Source organism: Melospiza georgiana, chromosome 20 (genome assembly GCF_028018845.1).
Source record: "Melospiza georgiana isolate bMelGeo1 chromosome 20, bMelGeo1.pri, whole genome shotgun sequence".
In the NCBI taxonomy this organism is placed as follows: Eukaryota; Metazoa; Chordata; class Aves; order Passeriformes; family Passerellidae; genus Melospiza; species Melospiza georgiana.
Genome location: NC_080449.1, coordinates 4,593,280 through 4,606,719, shown reverse-complemented (window position 1 = coordinate 4,606,719; position 13,440 = coordinate 4,593,280).

Genomic DNA, 13,440 nt, shown 5'->3' with positions numbered 1-13,440 from the left:
CCCCAGTGAAATCCTCCCATCCTCACACAGGTGTCGTCTCCTGTGTAGGATCAAAGTCCATCCCCCAGACACTTCTGGCAACATTCCAGGACCTCTGAGCCCCCCAAGGGTGGTCTCGGTCACTCTGCACATCAGTCCTGAGGTGCTGAGATCCCACACCAAATCTTTGTGTGTTTCCCTTGAGCTGCCTGTGGACAAATATAAAAAGGGGAACAAACATTAGGAAGGGAATTTATGTGAATTTTCCCCCTCGGTACCATTTGGTGAAGTTCACTAAATCTTGGGATTGTTAGACTGAAGTTTTCAGTATTCCCAAGAAACACAGTTTGCTGAGGTTTTTTTTCTCTCAGAAAGGAAAGAATAATTAAAGGCAGGTGTTGTGCAAACAGGAGAAAGTCAAAGAAGGAATTTATGTAAGAATTTGGGGCTGGACATGACAGGATCTGTCTCCAGCTTTAGGTGGGTCCTCACTCAGACCATGAAATTTTGCTGTTGGTACCTGATGGTGCAAATGGACTTGTGAGAATCCACAGTCCCAGATCAGCTCCTCCAAGAGTTTTGGTGTATCCTTAGGTCCCACAGCTCCCAGGTTTGATGGTGATTTATTGCTGGTGGGTGTGGAAACCTTGCTTCTATTTCCAAATTTTCTTTTTTTGGTTGTTCTGAATGCTTTTCTTTAAGATGGTGGTTTGGGATAAGGCAGCAGAGAGCACAGGTGCCTTAAAGAGAGCAAGAAATTGAGTTCATCTGTTAGCAAGATGCCTCACAGAATTTACCAAGAATGAAAATAATGGGATGTGAACAGCTGAAAGGCCTAAACACAGCAAGGTGTGAGTGAGGTTTCCTGAACAAACTCCCAGCAGTCTGCAGCAGGATTAGCCATTTTATCAACCTCTCCTTAAAGGTGAGCACCCCTAATAGAGACCTCAGGCTTCTGTTACCCTCCAATTTCACTGAAATAAGAGCTGGGATAAAAAATTCGAGGAATTGAGCCAGTGTAGAAGTACAGCTGTATTTGGGGAATTTGGATCTCAAGTAGTGGGAAAGATAAAGCATTTTCTTTGGAGAGCTTGGCAGAGTGCTTACCTGGACTCAGCCTCTCTGGGGGCAGCAGTGACAGCAGTGCTGAAAATAAATGGCATTTTACCTTCCTGCCTGGCACAGGCTGAGCCTGTCAGCCCCAGGAGATGATGGAGGGGTTCCGGGGCAGGGGTTATCCAGAACCATTCACAGCTGCAGCTGGAATGTAAATAGGCTGAGCCCCTAAATGAAAATGTTATCTTGCCTTGAGTTTCAGTCTCCCAGCTCAGCTCTCCCTCAAACCTCTGCTGGGCTCCTGCCCTGCAGCCCATGGGGAAATCTGGTTTGCTGGGATTCCCTTCTTTCTGTCAGCCCTCTGAAATGTTTCTGCCGCGTTTCCCTGCCCTTTACATCCCTGCCAGCCCCGGGGAGAATGGGAGACCATTAAAGAGAGGACTACAAAGGGCTCAGTGTGCAGAGCCCTCGGGCAATGCCCAGTGACGAAGCCCAGCCTGGAATTGCTGCATCTGCTCTGTGTCTGCCTGGGCATCTCCCCTTCCCTGGAACCTTTCTTCCCTTTCTGCCACTGTTACCCAACACCTTTTCCTCCGCCTGCCCTGCCACACACCATAAAATTATTCTGTGTGTCGTCCCCATTCATTCACCTTCCTCTAGAGAATATCTAATTCCCCATGGAGGCTCTGGCAAACTGCAGCAGAGCTTTGCTGCCTTTAAACACTCTCTCTTCCCTTTCTAAATTCCTCTCTCTCCTCTTAGAACCCATTGAAAAGATATATATATAGATGTATATATAGATATTCCAGCTGTTTAAATTAAGTTTATGGCATATTTTACTTCTTACTTAATCCAGAATGTATTAAATCATTCACTGGACCCTTTGTTTTTTTCAAAACTGTTTCTGCATTGAAAACAGACAATGAAAATAAAAGGGGCAGAGGAGGGGTTCTGAAGGGCTTCCAAGAGAAAAAAATCTCTTTATTGTAGCTATAGGTCTCAGCTTGGATGTTCAGTGGCCCTTGCAGAGGTTTTGCAGTGTTCCAAGTCCAATGAAAGACTCAGGATTGTGTCTGGGAATGCCACATGAAGATTTGTGATGGGCAGGGAAGGAGGCAAGGCAGGGGTGGGCAGCAGTTAAAAGAAGACAGATTAGACTTTTCCTTCACTTCAACTGATGTTGGTCTTGGCTTTCAAACTCTTATTTCATCTGCCCAGCTTGTGTTTCATCTTTTCACTTTGAATCCTTTGGTTTAATTTGTTTTAGCTGTTTCTTTTTTTCAAATCCATTGTGTAGTGTCAGATAAATCCGGTGAAAACTGAACAATGCATCATTTGATTGTTCTTCAAACAATAAATAGGAATTGTGTTTGTTTTGGCAGCAAGGAGGAAAGGTCTTCAATGGGCACTCTTGGCCACAAATTCAGAAAGAAAAACACTTGTGCACATAGAAATGAGATTTTTTTTTTATCTCCACCCAAGACTTTGGGAATTGAATTGGAATATTCTGTCCCCAAGCCCTGCTTGCTGTGTGTGGTGTAGCCCGTCACGAGGGAATGGCTGAAGGAAGGAGAGGCTTTGGGGGTGTCTGGCTTTTCCTCACCCCCCTGATTAAACTCCAGGTGTCAAAGAGCAGCTGTGACCTTTCACTCGCTCTTTAGAAAGTTCAAGTTCGATTCTTGTGATGTTTGCTCTTCCCCAGCTGCAGGCAGGCTCAGTTTGGCGTGTTGAAACAATTCAGCCTTTTAGCTTTGGAGAGCAAGAGGAGTGTGGTTGTGGGGCCAAAACTGAAAGAGTTGAGTTGTTGAGGCAGTAAAAGGCCTGGGTTAGTCTCTGCTATGTAAAAACAGCTCAATAATAGTCTTACAAAGATATTTTATTTGCAATGTCTGGATATTTAGAGCTTCCCTTGGGAATTTTTGTCCTGAGAGAGGACCAGCCTGGAACAGTCAGATGGAAATTACAGGAAACTGCAACAGAGAGGGGAAGAAAGTGTTTTCTGCATGTTTCAGACTGAATATCCTGCTGTGGCCTTATTTAGGAAGGACCCATAAAGCTGTTTGTCCATTATAGCCAGCCCAGCATAGAGGGGATTCCCCTTTCTCTACAGTGGCAGCCAAATATTTTGGTGACAGTTTAACCACATATCAAGAAACAACTTTTTTCATCAGAATGTTTTCCAATGTGATTGTATTGTGTTTGTGTATTGTATTTCCAGGCTGGAAACAAAATCCTAATGAGGATTACAAATCAATTACAAACTACAATCAGTTACAAAGGGAATGACTGAAACCACGAGCTTGGGGCCAGCAAAGAGAGACCCAGGAGGCAGCTGCTGACTTCCCCCAAGTCAGGGGGGTTCTGCTGCCCCAGAACAGAGGCTGGACAGAGCTAAAGAATAAAGCAGGGATTTATTCAAAGGCCTCCATGGATGCACCTTGGGCAGCACAAAAGCCCAGCCAGGGCTGCACCCAAAATGAACCAAAATGGCCCCAAAATGCACGGCCGGGCACGGGGTCTGTCCCTGTGATCAGTTCTGCTCCATTTGCACCTTGCAGTTCATTGTCCCATTCCAGCTTTAGCCCAGGCAGTCCCACCCTGCTTGTTTTTCTCTCTCCAGCCCACGGTGTTTGTGCTCTGGGGCTGAGATTTGGATCATTTGTCCTTGGTGCCCAGCTGGAGCAGGAATTGTTTTGTCTCCCTGCTCTGTGCACAGAGCTCACCATCCCCTGATGTGAAGCCCAGACCCACCCACTAAAGCAGCACAGAATGTGAAAAATAGAAAAGCTGAAACCTGAGGCATCACTGCCTCATGAAAGTGAGGGCAGGGGCAGCACCTTCCTAAAGAATTTTGGGACCATGATTTGTCATTATAAATGGCTGTGAACACCTCTTTACAATCCTGGTGAATAAAGTTGTGTAAAAGGGGTCACTCCTGGTGTGCTGCCTCATGGTTAACTCCTGCTCAAATTCAGGTGTACTCAGCTCCCCTCTGCTGCTGCCTCTTCCTGAGCTCCACACAGATCCTGGCCTGTATCCCAGAATCACAGAATGGTTTGGGTTGAGGGGATCTTGAAGATCATCCCATCCCACCCCCAGCCATGGCAGGGACACCTCCCACTGTCCCAGGTGCTCCCAGCCCTGCCCAGCCTGGCCTTGGGCACTGCCAGCGATCCAGGGGCAGCCACAGCTGCTCTGGGCACCCTGTGCCAGGGCCTGCCCGCCCTCACAGGGAACAATTCCCAATTCCCAATATCCCATCCAGCCCTGCCCTCTGGCAGTTTAAAGCCATTCCACATAAGCAAATCTCCCATCTATGTGTGACTCTTGTCACTTGAGGGACCCCATGGAAACCCCAGCTGCAGGTGGTTGGTAGGGACACAGGAGTGTCTGATGACATTTGTGATCTTGCAAAGGTTAATGTGGTAATTTTTATAGAAGCTGCCGAAAAGAACAGGTTTGCACCATCTCTGCTGCTGCCTTTGGGAATAAATTCCACCCTACTGACACTTCAAGCCTGGGTTTGAGCTTTGTCTAAACACAGATTTGTGTCCTTTTGTTAAATCCTTTAACAACTTCTGCTGAACTCCCTCGAGGCTGTCTCTGATGTGCAGTAATTTACTGATGCTGAGCATGACCATGGATGGTTACAGTACAGCTCTGTGAGAGATTTTTCTTCTATGCATTCTTTGGTTTAATTCACAGGGCATGTCTTGGGGAAGATTTTAATTTCCACTGAATAGGAGGCATTCTCTCAATGCCTTTCACTGTGCTAAAAATCCTCGAGCTTTAATATCATGTTTAGCTTCTGCTTTTAACACTGAACAATATTTTGATTTGGGAGAACTTGTTGACCTCTGAGGGGAAAATGTGCAACTGTTGAACTCAGCCACATTCGCTGAATATGCTCAAATGATATGTGGGATGATAAAGAGAAAAAGAGAAAAATGGCAGGGGTCTCGAGAAGGGCTATTTCCTTTCTCCCCCCTGGTGAAACAGAGAAATAGATCTTTCTGAAGAGAAGCAGAGTCTGTCTCCATGGCTTTATGGCTGGTTTTTAGTGCCTGCTGAAGTCACCTGAGTATGAATTGGCCTCTGTCTAGGAGCTGAGCAGCCCTGCTGAGGTGGCAACAAGCCTGGGGCTTGGAGGGCCATGGAAAAGGCTCTGCAGGGTAATATTAGCCTGGAGTAGATCAGGTCTAGCCAGCCTTAAACTCAGCATTATAGAATTATAAAATTGTTTGGGTTGGAAGGGACCTTAAAGATCGTCTCGTTCATTGGCAGGGACATTTTCCACTGGACCAGGATGCCCAAGCCCCACCCAACATCCAGGCTGAGAATGAGCAGGAGCCTGTAGCAGCTTGGAAAGAGTTCAATGAGCCTGCAGAGAACACAGGTAAGAGGGTGAACACTGGTCTTGTGTGTGGGATAAAATCCCAGAGCTTCTCTGGGTGTCTCTGCTGAGCCCCAGCACTGAGAGATGCCCAAGACACAGCCAGAGAGCTCCAAGCAATCCTTCCACTGCTGGGACTGAGAGAGGAAGGAAAGTGGATCCCAGGTTTCAGCAATCCATTAGTGAGGAAGTGTCACATAATTCAGGCTTAGGGTTTTAGCTCGAATTTTAACTGCCTGTGTTGTCAGCTCTGGGGTTGCTCTCTGGAGCAGTGATTTAGGTGGTGTTTTTTCAGGCAGCTGCTTGTGAGGAGCTGGTTCCCCTGCAAAGGTGAAAATATGAACCTGGCAAACCCCAAATATCAGACTCTGCTGTAGACAACTGAGGCACCACTGATGTTGCTCTGTTTGCCCTCTGCTCATCCACTGTAAGGAGATATTCCTGGCTCCTGCAAGCTCAGGGAGGAATGCCACTGGCTAGCAGCTGCCTAATGTTTGGCTGATAAATTCATTTAAACAGAATCCCAAATGGCAAAGCTTGTAAATGACGGGTTCACATTTTTGATTCACGTGTAAAGAGTGGGGGCGGAGGAGGAGCTGTTGTTTTCTGCTCTTCTCGTCTGCTTTTAACCTCAAAACCACTTGGCGTGGAAAAAACAATCCCGCAAAGGCTCTGAAAATAGCAAATCTGAATAAGCAGAATATTTTGCAAGTGAGATAGCACAGCACGGGTCTCAGCAACAGCGCTGGGAGAGGAGGAACATCAGCAGTCACCTCCGAGGAACGAGGCATTAATCTGGGAGCAGAGAACAAAGAGGAAACTCAAGCAGACACCTAAACGTGACTCATTACTGCCATTTGTCTCAATTAACACGCTGAGACAATGGCCTGATTATCTCGGGAGCACTGGGTCATGTTATAGCCACCGGCGAGTGTCAAGGAGGAATTAGCCCCTTGTCCTGGAGTAGGATATAATGCCCTCCTTACATGGGCCAAGAGAGGCAAAATAAATCCTGGGGAGGAGAAGTGGTTAATTGATTAGAGCAGGGGAAATCCTGGGGAGGAGAAGTGGTTAATTGATTAGAGCAGAGGAACAAGGGTCTCCCAGTCCAACCTCCGGCTTTGCAATGACTCACTGGAGCCCTGCTCTGACATCCCCATGTGCCTCTGCTGCCCAAAAGGACACAAATTGCATCTGCCCCTACCCAGGGCTGCCCTTGGCTCCCCTGAACAGTGTCCCAGTCATCACTGGGGATGTGGGGATGTTCCTGAGAGGATTCTGAACTTCAGACTTCCAGCTGCAAACCCCACAGATGAGTTTGGTGTCTGCCCTAAAGGGCAATGAAAGGAGATGGAGTGAGACACAAAGGACATGAGAGAGGGGAAGGAGAGCTCAGCCAGGGAGGCAGTGAGAGCCTGACCATTTGGGGTTTTCTCTTTGATTCATAGTGATTGATACAAAGGGATGCTGAATGTGTCCTGGATGAGAAAAAATGTTTCTCTTAACGAGCCATTGATGTTGCATTACTATTGTAAAATGCAGGCAACCCCGAGGAGGGGAGAGAATGATGAATCTGACTCCATGCTCTCACAAGGCTAATTTATTACTTTTTATACTATAGAATACAGAAAGGATACTTACAGAATGCTAAAAAGATAATAATGAAAACTCCTGACTCTCTCCAGAGCCCTGACACAGCTTGGCCCTGATTGGCCAAAGAGTGAAAACAACTCCCAGCAGAATGCAATGGAACAATCACCTGTGGGTGAACAATCTCCAAACACATTCCACATGAGCACAACACAGGAGAAGCAAATGAGATCAGAATTGTTTTCCTTTTCTCTGAGGCTTTTCAGCTTCCCAGGAGGAAAACCCAGGGTAAAGGAATCATGTTCAGGGTATGTGAATGCCACATACTACAGTAATTAATGTTGTTGACATGTGATCTTTATAAGAAACTTTTTCATGTCCAGTTCCTGTTCTGTCTCCTAGAAACTGTAAAGGCAGGGATTTATGAGCTTGACTGGTTTTCTGTTTAGCAGAAATCGATTTTATTTTTCTTCATGGAGGTGATTCTCAAGCTGAGAAATGAGATGCTGCTCCCCCGGCTCACTTGCATAGATAGGAAAATGGGTGAATGTATTTCAGCTGAGGTCACCAATGCTTTGGGGAAGGATTTTATTGATGGAACAGATTTGCAGGGACAGCAAGGTCGCAGAAAATCTTTGTTTTAATACTTAATGAAGGTGGGCAGTTATTTATAATGTTGTTTCTCTAGTGGAGACCTTTAAAGAGTGTGGTTTATTCTCTTTCTGTATCTGTCCTCAGGCTGCTTTAGATTTCAAGAGCTGGCAGAACCTTGCAGTCTGACTTGTGTTACATGATGAAGTGTTTTGAATTACAAGCTGGTCACTGGTGTTGGCACTGAAGTGATTTATCTCAAAGGCTGGGATTCTTGCTGGATGTGAGGTACAGCTCCAGGGCTCGAGAGGAGTTGGGATGTTGCAGGGAGGAGCAGCTCTCCTGCAGCCCAGTTCTACCAAAAGATGGAGAACATGAATGGAAATACTAAAAATATTTTGCTAGACAATCATATTTATAAGGCTTTCCTGTTTCATCTTCCCCAACATTTCAGGGGTGAACATGGATCCTCTAATCAAACTTCTCTCTGGCTCTCACTGTAAAACCTCTTCCACATTTCTTCACCACTCTCCTGCCAAGCAGTGCTGTGGGTAAGGAGGGGAAGCAGAGCCAGGCCAGGACAGGCTGTGCAGGTGAAGCTGCTGTGCCCTGCAGGCTCCAGGTGTGCTCAGCCTCCTCTGGGCTCCCTCGGGTTAATCCTGGACACCCCTGCTGCTTTTCCTGCTAGGAACAGGGAATTTCATCCCTTACCCCAAACCTAAGGCAGCTTTGGGAATGAAATGGAGATGTTAGCAGGTAATCCAAAGGAAGGGGGCACAAAATGCTCCAATTTCCTCGGTATTTCCCTCGAATGAAGGAGCCCTTTATTCCAGCCTATTTTTAAAGGAAATAAGGAAGTTCCAGTATGTTTGCATTTTCCAGGGGGATGTCTCTGTGTGGTCGTGCATGAATAGGGTACCCTGCCTGTACAAACAGGTAATGACCATCCCAGCTTAGGCATAATTTTGAGTTTAGCTTTTGATAGTAATGTGACCAAAAAGTATGAGGTAGGTAGTGTATGGATGAAAGGTAATGATTTCCTGTGAGACAGTAATGTCTTTAACAGAAAAATATCTAAGGAGGGAGCAGGATCACTGAAGATACTTGATAGCTTTTGCAGGGATTTGTGTTATTAATGCAAACACCACAGAGTCTTCTTTGGAAAAATAATTTAATTGTTGAAATTGTGTGTTGTGTAGAAAATAATTATGGGTGCAACAATGCTGAGCAGCTCTAGAAACTCCTGGGTAATTTTCTCTTAAAGGGAGGGAAATGTTTAACTTCCAGGTGTGACAAAAGGTGGGAAAGCCTAAACACATTTGCAGGGAATGTAATGGTAGCAAAAAGCCAGGGCACAGCAAAGCTGAAGGGGTCAGAACTGTTATAAATGATCAACCAGATAGCCAAATTAATAAATGCGAAATATTTTATTTTCACAATCAAAATACGCTCCTCAAAACCCACAGCCAAAGAGGCAGCGTTGAGCCTGGGATTGGTGCTGGGTGAACCTGGATCTGACCTCTATCACATCAGATCCCTTCTGTTCACCGATGCTGTTTCCAGCAGGGCTGTTTTATACAGTTCTTTATGCCTGAGGCAGAGGTGCCCCCATTTCTTTTGTACCCCACATATGTATGAAGTTTCTTTTTACTGTACAGGGTTGGACAATTGCTGTTTCCTGAGTAGTGCCAAGCACTAATCATGTCAGGGGAAGTCTTATTCACATGTATGTTCCTTGGTGACTTTGGTTATCTTGATTGATGGTATCTACCAAGCAATGATCACCCTTGGGTGTTCCCTGATGGTTCCAGGGGAAGCTCATCTTTGCTCCAGCCACATTCTTTTATTAGTAAACAAGGCATTGTTCTCCTGCTGCCACCAGGAGTTTCATAATTCCAATGTGGTAATCTGTCTCCAGGTTGTTCATGGTCAGAGGATCGTTGGATGTTAAGTTCATTTTATAATTTTTATTGTATACATTTCCCCCTTAAGCATTAATTACTTTACATTATATATAACAGAATTCAATCATTTAGGTTGGAAAAGCGCTCTGAGGTCATCAAGTGCAACCATCAACCCATCCCTGCCAAATCCAAGCGAATCACAGAGGCACAGGATAATTTGGGTCAAAAGGGACCTTAAAGTTCATCCCATCCCACCCCTGCCATGGCAGGGACACCTCCCACTGTCCCAGGCTGCTCCCAGCCCTGCCCAGCCTGGCCTTGGGCACTGCCAGGGATCCAGGGGCAGCCACAGCTGCTCTGGGCACCCTGTGCCAGGGCCTGCCCACCCTCATGATGTGAGGGATGTAAATGGTACCTGAGTTTGAGGCCATTGCCCTGGAAAGCAGGGCATGGTGAAACTCTGCTCTCCTTGGCTGGATTTGTCAGATCCCCCAAGATTGTTCTGGTTGTTCAAAGCACACTGGGCAGGACCAGGAAGATTGTGAGAAAATTGATGTCTGCTAAACAAAAAAACCAGTGAAGCTCATAAATCCCTGCCTTTCCAGTTTCTAGGAGACAGAACAGGAACTGGACATGAAAAAATTTCTTAGAAAGATCACAAATCTTCCTGGTCTTGCCCAGTGTGCTTTGAAGAAGCAAAGGAGCTGCTACCTGTGGCCTTTTCACCAAACACAGCTGTGCACCAACCCAAAAATCAGACAACTAAAAGGCTCCACAGTCTGTCCTGGGGAGGTAAAAGACCCTATAAAGGTAATTTACAGGGTCTTTTACCTCCTCAGGACAGATTTCTGGGTTTAGCAGGAAAGCTGTGGTTTCTCGCCTGCCTGCTCCAAGGACAAGTGAGCAGTTTAGGGCTGTGTTCCTCAAAAGCTGCCCTGGCTTGCCTGGGCTGGTTCCTGCTCTCTAATTTTAAATAATCAACTAAAGAGACATAGCTGAGACCATCCAAGTTTATGTCCTCTCTTCTCTGCTGGTTTATCCTCACCCAAACCCAAAGCCACAGCCGGTTCTCCTGACATCAGTCACCACCTACCCCATTATCTACCTCAGAGCCTGCCCCAGGTTCCCTCAGTCACTCTAATGGGAAAAGAGCTGAGAAATAGTAACAGAAAGACTTTGGGGTGAAGGAGTTCCCCTCTCTTCCCCAAAAATCTTCAAGAAGGAGCTGCTATGGCCTTTGGGGGAGGTTGGGGAAGCCCGTGGTGTTCCCAGGGAGGCTCTGTGTGCACAGTTGGCCAAACAGAATTGTGCTTTGGATTGTCACTTCAGACTGTCTTTGACAGAAGTGTCAGAAACGCAGCAGCGTTAGTGCTGGGTGAGATGTGGGGAGAGATAATGCTCGACCATCTGCCAGGGTATTTTTCAACTTAGTATGCTGAAACAGTGAGTTTTGACAGAAGTCCTCCATTAAAGTCTGTGGGAGAGGTTTTACAGTGACTCTGAGAGCCAGAGAGAAGTTCGATAAGAGGATCCATGTTCACCACCGGATGAATTTCCTACCAAGGTCGTTGACACAGAAACCAAGAAAGAAAGAAGGAGAAATAAGAGAAACCTGCAACCTGTTCCAATGAACACTTTGTTTGTCTTTCCTGACCAATGAGTAAAGTGTAAACTGATGAGTTTTGTAAGAATGTTTAAAAAGCATGCATGCCAGAATAAAAACAGTTTGAAGGATCCCCCAGTCCAGCCTTCTGAAAATGGGGTGTGTTTCTTTGTATTGTCTCCATCTCAACTACAACAAAAGTCTACTTTAGGCTGGGCTTAGCAGTTCTTGCTGTGGTAACAACCAAATTCTAAAATGTGAACCTTCCCCAGTAATATCTCTGCCCCAGGTGTTTGCTGACAGAGGTATTAATGGCCTGAGGGGTGAGTATGGATCTGTTTATATTTTCAGTGAGGTATTTTTTGTGCAGCACATGACGACGCACTGAAGCATTCATTTATTTTACTGTGGTGCAAACAACTGCAGTCGGAACTTGTTTATTTACAAACCAAAATGTTTAGAGAGAAAACATTCCTGGGGAGGCACTCTAAATCCAGGCAGTGACAAATAACCATGGCTTTCAGCTTCCTCTTTTAATGGAAATGAGAAAATGAAACAGCTCGGATCAGGTGGTGTGTCAGGGCTTGTAGCTGGATTTAGACATTGGGATCAACTTTGCTCTTGGGTACAAATGGGACTCATGTTTTCTTCCCTGCTAATGAAGAAAAATGATCAGTGTAACACAGCAATTAAGAGCACTGAATTTCCAGGGGAAGACACTGTACAAATGGCTTCTGATTGCTTTTTGATTTTTTTTGTTTTCTTTTTGTTTTGGTAATGAGCTGTTTCCCAGAGACTTTAATATATTTATTAAGTGACAAATGAGACTTGGTCCTTCTAAAGACAGTAAAATAAACTAAACCTGAAATCATAATAAAGCAGCTTGATAGTCTTCAGATGGGAAGCCTGCAGCAATTATGTTTTGGCCTCCTGTACCCAGATTTGTTCAAGTGCAGGGATTTGCTGGGCAGTGTGACCTGCTGCCCTTGCTGCAGGCACACTCTGCAGTCCTTCAGAGGAAAGAGATCTCCATTCCAGCTGCTTTTTGAGCTTTAAAAAGGTACTTTAAAACCAAACAAACCATCCTAGCCACCTCCAAACAAACAACCAAGGAAAACCCAGACCCAAAGGGAAATTGCAAGACAAACTTCTACTAATCTTCAGATGTGGAAATAGTCACAGTTGTTCTTTGGCCTCCTGCAATGGGATTTTCCAAGTGATCTGTTTTGCCTTATGATTTCTTCCTGTTGGCAGCAACATCTTCAAAAATTCCCCTTCAAATTCATCCAGTGCTGCTGGTGTTAGCAGGAAGTGTCAGTGCTCAGATTCCCAGAGTCAAGCTGCAAACACTGCTGGGATTCTCCAATAAACATTAAACTCAGTTTGATTCAGGGAGTCATTTTACCAAGAAAAGAAGGCTGAGGGGGTGACTGGGAGCTTTTTAAAACCTTGGGAGATTTTCAAAGCTGTTCTTTATGGAGGAATTTCAATTAAATATATCTGGAAGAGTTCTTTGTCCCTAACCAGAGCCAGTGGTGGAAGGCAAGGCAAGGGAAGTGTCCCAGGCTGGACAGGATGAAGTCACATTCAAGCCATCCTCTTCTTGGAGAGATAAACTGTGGTAACTCAGTCCCATTTGGAAGGGTGAGCAGGTCAGGTTCAGCTCCTTATCTAAAAATGGTGCAGCTCTGATAAGAAGGATTTACTGCCTTACTGATTAAAATTCTCTCCTGACATGGAACAGATTGAGCAGTGAATTGACTCCACTTTAGCACAATTCTTGGGAGTGCAATTGCCACTAATTTCTTAGTGATGTCTTGGGCTTATATTTCATTGTCTGAACAAGATGAAATTTTTTTTATTTCATTGTCTGAATGGAACTAAAATGGTTTGATTTCATCCTGATGGGGCATGGAATAAAAATCCCTTTGAAGCTGTACCTTTCCTTTAAGATGGATCATTAATTAATTTTTTGGGGGGGAATTCAGTCAGCTTTTGAATGTTCTGGTGAAACTGCAAGTTCCAGAACATGTTACAGAGCACAGGTGAAGGTGTGAGATATGGTGAATGTGGTGATTAATTCAGGTCAACCCCCAGCCTGTATTGGTGAGTGGGGTTGTTCTTCCCCAGCTGCTGATGCCTTGTGCAGGCTGCCCTAGAACAGAGGCTGGACAGACCTAAAGAATAAAGCAGGGATTTATTCAAAGCCTCCATGGATGCACCTTGGGCAGCACCAGAGCCCAGCCAGGGCTGCACCCAAGATGAACCAAAATGGCCCCAAAATGCACGGCCGGGCACGGGGTCTGTCCCTGGGATCAGTTCTG